The following is an 8,366-nucleotide window of genomic DNA, read 5'->3' on the forward strand; positions in this document are numbered from 1 at the left end:
GAGACATAATTTTCCAAGTGACACATAGTACAGTTCCGCATACACACACAAGTACAATGAGCTTTTGTTTAATTGAAGAGAACATTTTGTTTATTTATTTTTACACAAAGTAACAATTGACTTCACACTGCTTTACACTTTATGCTTAATCTTGCAATACCTTCCACAGTTTTTATAACAATTAATCTTTTTGCAAAAACCATTGCCACATAGGCTTTGTCCATCTTGTCCAGGGTGGCCAAATTCTTGTAGTCCAGCCACTTTGGGTTACGTCATATTGTCCACGATTATGCCAAGGACAATTAGCCCAATCTCTATACCCAAAGACCAGTCAAGCGCAGCAGTGAGCAGGGTAGACGAGAAGGTCGACCTGTAATTGGCTGAGAAATCGGCTGAGCGAACTCACTGCCTTTTGTTTTTCCACTTTTATGGGATCATGTGTGGGTGGTGGTTTAATCACAAAAGGGCCTCGGTAAATACCAGGATTCCACCATCCTGTTTTTGTTTTCCATAGTCGAGCTATTCGTTTTCCCCCCTAAGACAACTTCATGTTGATCCCCAGGTAATACACGGGCTGTCCCTACCCAGGATTTCACCAGGGGATTATGAGTAAGACGCCCCCCTCCAAAGGTCCCTAAATCTATAATGGAATTTTATGCTTATACATTCTGCTATACACAGGCTGAAAATGAAACAGAAACATAACACAGATGACAGAGATATTCCTGACTTTTCAGGAATTCTTCGATGTTTATGCTGGGGGCAGTGGGTGCAGAGGGGCCGCCCTTGCAGCCTGGCTCCCAGCACCTGGCTTTTCAGGAATTCTTCGATGTTTATGTTGGGGGCAGTGGGTGCAGAGGGGCCGCCCTTGCAGCCTGGCTCCCAGCAAGCAAACAGTCAAGTAGAGGACATAATCAGATAAAGTGCCTGAGGGCCACACGGAGACGCAGCGTGCTGGACCCTGAAAAAGGGAGGAGAAAGAGGTGCTCAAACAGACAGCCACCATCAGACACACATCTCATCCCCAAGACCATCCCCACTCCCAGTCTGGTTTTCTTCACTAAAATTTTTATCTTAAGGGTTTATGTCACTTGTTCGAAAAAAACTGTTTTTCTTTTTTTTCTCCCACCCCCGTTAGAGGAGGAGCAAAGAGGGTATAAGTGTGACTACTGAGGATTAAGGAAATTAAGTCAACTTTTTATCCAGATTTGATGTCACACAGGCTATTTTCAAAGCGCAGCTGACTTTTTAATGGAAAAGCAACTTCTTTCCTTGGCCCGTACAGGGATCTAACCCGCGAACGGCTTTACTGCCAACACTCTAGCTAGCTTTGGTAAGCTGCCTGCCACCTGTGCAATGTTTCCTTCACATTCAGAGTGCACAGAAGATTGCTCCCTCCCTCTTCACTCATCCAAAGCATACTCTCTTTTACGTAATCTTAACTATGACTAAATAACACTATGTTTTCAAACTTCTCTTTATGTTTTCTATTTCCCCTTTCCGCACTTCCGCAAGGAGAAAAAGAAACACAAAAACTCTGCCTCTAGCAGGAATGAATTCGCTCCTTCTATAGAACATTATACCTTCTGGAGCTCGTGGATTTTGTCGGGACACAAACATTCATTAGAGGCGACTCCCTCATCCTACCCCAGGAAGACTTTGAGAAGGATCCAGAGACACCCCACCCCACCACCCACCCAACACCGAAGGATTTGGTCGATTTGTTCCCAGCTCAGGGCCTGAGGATTTCTTTCCGGATGGGCAGGAACCTCCTAGGCCGATCTGCCCTGCCGGCTCCTGTATCCTGGGGTGATGACTCTTCTTTGTGCTTCCTGAAAATCTCCTGTGGTGTGAATCTCTGTTGATCCATTTTGCGATTTTATTGTCATTAACTGCTTAGGAGGACTGTGTTATCTCCTTCTTCACTCTTCTGGTATCCCCGGTGCCCGCACACAAGTGTGGTTGGCTCAATAAATTAAGTTCACAATTGGGAAAAGCCTACAGTAAATCATGTTTGCAATCATCAGGTCCTAGAAAAATTTTTAAAAAGCTCTAGATTTTGCTAAAAAGAAAATATGTTCCTTTAATTGTTAACTGCAATTTTATAACAGTGGAGTTCAAAACGCTCAGATTATTTCAGACGTGTCAAGCTGCTCTCTCTTTCCCAGGCACCCCCAGAACAAAAAGGGACTCTGGGGTGGAGAAGCACAGACACCACCATATTCTGTCGACTTTTCTGGGGGCAAATGCCATCTCTAAACTCAGCACAAAGAGTGTGGGTCAGCCATGCCAAGTGATGCTTAAGGCAGAGCCTGGAAAAAGGCAGCTCACTCCTAGCTAAGAAGAAAACAAAAGGTCTGTTAGGGGAAAACTGATTCCACAATGGGATTAAATCTCCAGGTATAGTGGTTTGGATTCCAACACATATTGAAAAGGAAGGGTAGAAGAAAGAAAAGTATATCAGTGTTTACATTCTCCTCTACTAAATCAAATAAATGGAACAAGGAAACTGCAGGCATATTTAAAGAATTAGGCATGTGTGAGGGAAAATATAAGGATGTTTGATGCCCCAGGGCTGGACAGCATAGAGCCCAGTCTTGCAAACCACCTAAATCCCATGCATCTGGCCCTGTAGCTTGACATTCCGGGGTCATATCCCTGCCGCTGCCCAGCCCCAAGTGCTGACCTACAGGCCTCTGCAGTTCAGTCCTAAGAACCTTGAACAATGACTTCTAAAGTGTCATTTTCTTTCACTAGAAAGCATACCCAGGAGAAATTGCCATGGGACAGTACTGAGGAGGTTCTTGAAATCAAATCCTCCCTTCCCCCATGCCAGCCTGCTTGTGTTTACAAAGGAATTCGGTATTTGAGGGAAGACTTTGACCATTATGAGTAATGGAGTTTGGTTAATTTTAATACACAAACAGTATGAGTGAAAAAATCACACCATCACTGTGACAATTTCCTGAAGGAAAAGGCTTTGAGAGTATCCAGCCTGGCACATGTAGAAAAACTCCAGTTTATCCTGTGCAGAGAAGTTGCGACTGAAAGCAAGTTTCCTTGTAAATGTGGCTATCGCGTTTGCCCAATGCAGGAAAGGCCTTGCTTTGCAACCGGGTGGGAAATGTCTGTTTTTTGAAAGTTAGAACTGAACTCATTTTGTACCAGAGATTCTCCCTTCTAACCCCACCAATAAAAACCAAACCAAATCCATTGTGGTCCATGCAATTCTGACTCATAGTGACTCTATAGGGCAGAGTAGAACGGCTGCAGAGAGTTCCTAAGTAGAGCCTGGGGGATTTGGTTAGCAGCCTTAGCATTTAGCCACTTTGCCACCAGGGTTTCCACCCAGCATCTGAGTGTATGTATTTTGATCAGCGTACAAAAAACCTCATGCCCTCTCTGAAGTCCTAGGCTTGAAATCAAGGCAGTGTGTCCCTAGAGACATTGACACCCAGGTAATTGCTCCACCCCCAGGGCATGCCAGCCCCTCCCAGCCCCCCAATTGTCTTTGATTCCCTGGATTCCTAACGGGTGGAGGTGGGTGTGAGCAGAATGAGGTGCCTGCCCCAGGAATCCCAGGCTGCAGGGGCAGTGGATCAGGCTCCCTTCAGAATCCAGAGAGAGGGATTTACTGCTTCATGCCAAGTGAAGGTTTCAAATTCTAGAAGGAAAGAGCTCCTCTGAAGTGAGACACTAGCGCCTTCAGGGTCAAGACAAATGTCATTGGGAGCCTCCATCAGTTTTTTTCTTCTTCTCAAATATCTTGTTCATTTGGTCTAATTAACATGGTGTTATTAGTATTGTGAGAAGGATGTCTTGTGCATTATATAGCAGAATGATGTCTGGTGTATTTAAAGTAGAGCAAAAAGTCAGTAGTAACTGCAGCACAGTGCAATGGGCAGAGTAGTACGAGAAAGGGCCAGAGAGAAAATTGAGTGGGGAGCAGGGAGATTACGCAGCGCCTTGCAGATCATTAGATGAATGTTGACTTTTTCTTTCTTTTTTTATTTTATTTTTTTGAGTGCAGTAAGGAGCCATTGCTGAATTTTAAGCATTGAGTACAATAAGGAGTCCTTTTGGGGTTTTAAAAAGGACCCCCCTAAACGTTCTGTAGGAAGCATCTTGTTAAAGTAAATGGAGGAAAACTCAAGACATATTAAGAAATACTAATAATACTCCACATCCGAGAATATTACGGCTTGGGGAATGCTAGTAAGAATTAAAGTGTGGAGAAGTGGCCAAATTGCAGATAAATTTTAAAGATAAAGCAATGAAAGTTTTCTGAGTGACTGGATCTGGAGAATAGAGCAAAAATGGAGGCAGTGAAGATGCCAAATTCTTAGTCCTAACCAGCTGGAGGAAGAGAGCTGCAGTTAAGTTAGACAGGGATCAATATGGTTGGAACAGTTTCAGAGGATAGATATGAAACTCGGTTTGGGATATGTTAACTATAAAATGCTTATTGTAAGACTTCAAAGAGGAGCTATCCATTAGGCTAGAGGTACACAATGGCACTCAGATGAAGACCATGGGAAAGGGAAATCATTAGACAATGCTTTTAGCCAGGAGATTAGAATAAATGGAGAAGAGAAGAGGCCTAAGGATTGAGCTCTGAGACATTCCAGTGTTTACTCAAAAGCCAAAGAGGTCTTTGGATCAAAACAGGCAATGTCATGTTCCTCCATAAAACAGTCACTTCTTTCCTACTCACCACATTCAGATTAAAATCTAACCTCCCTACTGTGAAGGACCCTCCCTGACCTCCCTGTTTCTGCACCTATTATTCAACTTAGTTTCTCTTTTCTTCACAGTCTGATTGAAACCTACAACTGCAGCTTCCCACATTCCAGTTACTCTCTATTCCATATTCACCCAAGGCTTGAATTCCCCCTCCATTCAACTGCTCTTCAGTAACTTTACTTATTTTTTAAATCCAATAAAATATAGATTAGCCAACAATTAGTCCAGCAAGTTGTGATCAGTAGGACTCGGGATGATGCCCCTTTTCTGCAATTCTGTGAGTAAACCCTGTGATTCGTATCTGTCATTCTACTCAGCAAGTTTATTATTACTAAATCACTGTGGGAACATTTGTCTTAATGATCGGTTGAGATGTCCCTTCCCTCTTTCTAGTTTGCCATTTCCCTAAGGACATCAGGTGTTTCCAGTGACCACCACGGGATTGGGCTGCTCAATGGTTTCTTTAAAATAAATACTAAAGCAAATTTTTGAGAGAAGTTAACAAACTAACATGTGTGTCAAATGGAATCTCTGTTTATCCTGCTGCTTAGATCTCTAAAAAAAAATAGGCAGGCTTGAGATTGTGCTAATAACAAAGAAACATGTTTTTCCCTTCCTTACCCACAATATTTTCATCAGTTCGTGTTTTAGCCGCCACAGAAGGAGACATAATGTGACCTTTCTCAGAGGCTGAGAAATCTCTCCTGTCAAGAGTTTCTAATACTTTCCGGACAAGTGCATTTTCGCTGGCAAGCACTTTCACCAAGATTCTGCCTTCGGAAAGTTTAATTTAGAACCTAGTAGAAAGCCGATTGTTTCCAACATCCTGGGCAAGGACAATGATTTAAGACAGTTGAAATGGAGTGAAGAACAAAGAAGAGTCAAGCACATCATGAAGGTCTTTTACCCTCTATAAAACAGATTAAAAGGTAGAGTTTATCAGATATGAGTGATAACGAACTGAAGAGAAGTTCATTTGACGTCTAATAGACTCACTTCCACAAAGTCCACACCACGGCCACGACACAGAACTGGGCACAGCCTGACACCATACCCTGTGGACCTCAATCGCTCCCATTACTACCTGGGCACAAAGTGCAGAAGCCCTACTGACCTCAGATGGTTCGTACTAGTTCCTGAAGTTTCCAGGTGGGACACCTGGAGATGAAGATAATTACGCCTTGCACCGCCAAAGAAGTGAGCCTAGAACTTACCAAGAAATTCTTTGGAACTCGCCCGAGATTTTGCTACCTGGTGGTTAGGAAGGAATTGGGTCATTGGGAGTAGCGTGTGCTTGGCTGTGATGTACCTTGTTCTGATACTGTTGATTGTAAGAATCGGAAAGTGTGAGGGAGAAAAAAATACATTTCAAACATGAAGACATCCTGATACAAAGGCACAAATTTCAGATTAAGCATTTTCGAAGCAAAAAGGTATCAATACAAATAGGTTTCCATAGTGTAGTGGTTATCACGTTCGCCTAACACGCTAAAGGTCCTTGGTTCAAAACCAGGCGGAAACAGACCGGTCGTTCTTTTCGTGAATTCTGAATTTGCCCCACAAACTCTTCATCTGCATATGCTCACGTTTCAACCAACCCCATAAGCTTCACATTGCCTTTTCAACCCCAGACTTTAAATCACAAGAATACCATAGCCGACTTGCTTCCTTGTCCGTCCACAGCACTTTGTCAGGTCCTCGGTTTTCTATTCGGTTAGAATATATTGTGCACCCGATGCAGTAGCTAGCCATAGGAGGAGGCGAGGGCCCCATCAGTTCTGGGCACAAGATTCAGAGTGAAGAGTCCTGAGACTGCAGTGTGGCTGCTGTGTGCAAGAAGCATCAAGAAGCCAATTGTAACTGCAGCAGAGTGAGCAAGGTGGAGAGAGTAGTACCAGCAAACAAATCCAGTGGATGCTTGTTAGGTCTGTCAACGCGTCAATGTAAGGAGAATTTTCTAAGAAGAGAAATGATAGTGTTTTATTGCGGAATAGGTAACAACAACAACAACCCAGGTCAGTGTATCACTGGGAGGTCTTCAAATTCTGAAAGAAGAGAAGTATTTTTATGCATGAGGGCTAGGGACCACAGATGAGATAGGTAAACCTGTTGTTGTCAAGTTGATTCAGACGGATGGCGACCTATAGGACAGAGTAGAACTGTCCCATAGGATTTCCAAGGAGAGGCTGGTGGATTCTAACTGCTGACCTTTTGGTTAGCAGCCAAGTTCTTTTCTTTTCTTTTTTGAATATTTTTATTGTACTTTAAGTGAAAGTTTACAAATCAAGTCAGTCTCTCATACAAAACCTATTATATACTTTGCTATATACTCCTAGGTACTGTCCCAGTAATGAGACAGCACACTCTTTCTCTCTATCGTGTATTTCCGTGTCCATTCAGACAGCTTCTGTCCCCCTCAGGCTTTACATGTCCCCTCCAGACAGGAGCTGCACAGATACTCGCAGTGTCTACTTGATCCAAGAAGCCCACTCCTCAGCAGTATCATTTTCTGTATTATAGTCCAGTCCAATCCCTGTGTGAAGAATTGGCTTCAGGAATGGTTCCTGCCTTGGGCTAACAGAAGGCCTGGGGACCATGATCTCCTTGGTCCCTTTGGTCTCAGTCAGACCGATAAGTCTGGTCTTTTTAGAAGAATTTGAAGTCTGCATCTCACTGTTGTCCTGCTCCTTCAGGGATTCATTGTTGTGCTCCCTCTCTGGGCAGTCATCAGCTGTAGCCAGCACAATCTAGTTCTTCTCGTCTCAGGCTGATGTAGTCCCTGGTGTATGTGGTCCATTCTGACTCTTGGGCTCATACTTACCTCCGGTCTCTGGTGTTCTTCATTCTCCTTTGCTCCACGTGGTTCAGACCAGTTGTTGCCTCTTAGATAGCTGCTTGCTAGCATTTGAGGCCCAAGATGCCACACTCCAAAATGGGATGAAGAATGTTTTCTTAATAGATTTTATTACGCCAATTGAACAAACGTCCCCTGAAACTATTGTCCCCAAACCCCCGCCCCTGCTACGCTGGCCTTTGCAGCATGCGGTTTATTCAGGAAAGTTCTGTAGCAGCCAAGTTCTTAACCAGTTCACCACCCAGGCTCCCTGAGATACATATAAGGTGTAAATAAACCTTTCATAATGTCAATGAATGATCACAGATTTGGGGAGACAAATGGCATGCATAAACTTCATTTCAGGGAATATTCTCATCTTTCCCTTTCTTTAACATTCTTACCACTTGCTTATGCATAAACCACAATTTTGTCATACATCAGTTACAAGGGATCTTTCTCAGATCAAAAATATTTTTATCATATGACTACATAGTTGTTCACTTAAGGTGGGGTTCACCTATTTTGAAAGCAGAAGAAAAAAAGGGATAAAGCACAAAGGGAAGTTTCAGTTCAAACCTCCACCAGTCAGTCATGCCATTGACCCGAGTTTTAAGGTGCTCTTTCACAAATAACTCCTCTGATCATGAATCTCCACTGAGAATTCTTAATACTATTACATTAATGCTTTCTTTTCCATGGAGCCCTGGTGGTGTAGTGGGTAAGAGTTTGGCTGCTAATTAAATGATCAGCAGTTTTAATCCACCAGCTGCTCCTTGGAAACCCCATC

General features: G+C 43.3%; 1 non-coding gene across 1 annotated transcript; it reads left to right on the forward strand.

Annotated features, from left to right (window-relative positions):
• The first annotated feature begins 6,192 nt into the window (after nucleotides 1–6,192).
• On the forward strand, nucleotides 6,193–6,265 carry TRNAV-AAC (transfer RNA valine (anticodon AAC)). The gene has a single exon. It is a non-coding gene; the product is annotated as a tRNA-Val (tRNA).
• The last annotated feature ends 2,101 nt before the right edge of the window (nucleotides 6,266–8,366 follow it).

Source organism: Loxodonta africana, chromosome 1 (assembly GCF_030014295.1).
Source record: "Loxodonta africana isolate mLoxAfr1 chromosome 1, mLoxAfr1.hap2, whole genome shotgun sequence".
In the NCBI taxonomy this organism is placed as follows: Eukaryota; Metazoa; Chordata; class Mammalia; order Proboscidea; family Elephantidae; genus Loxodonta; species Loxodonta africana.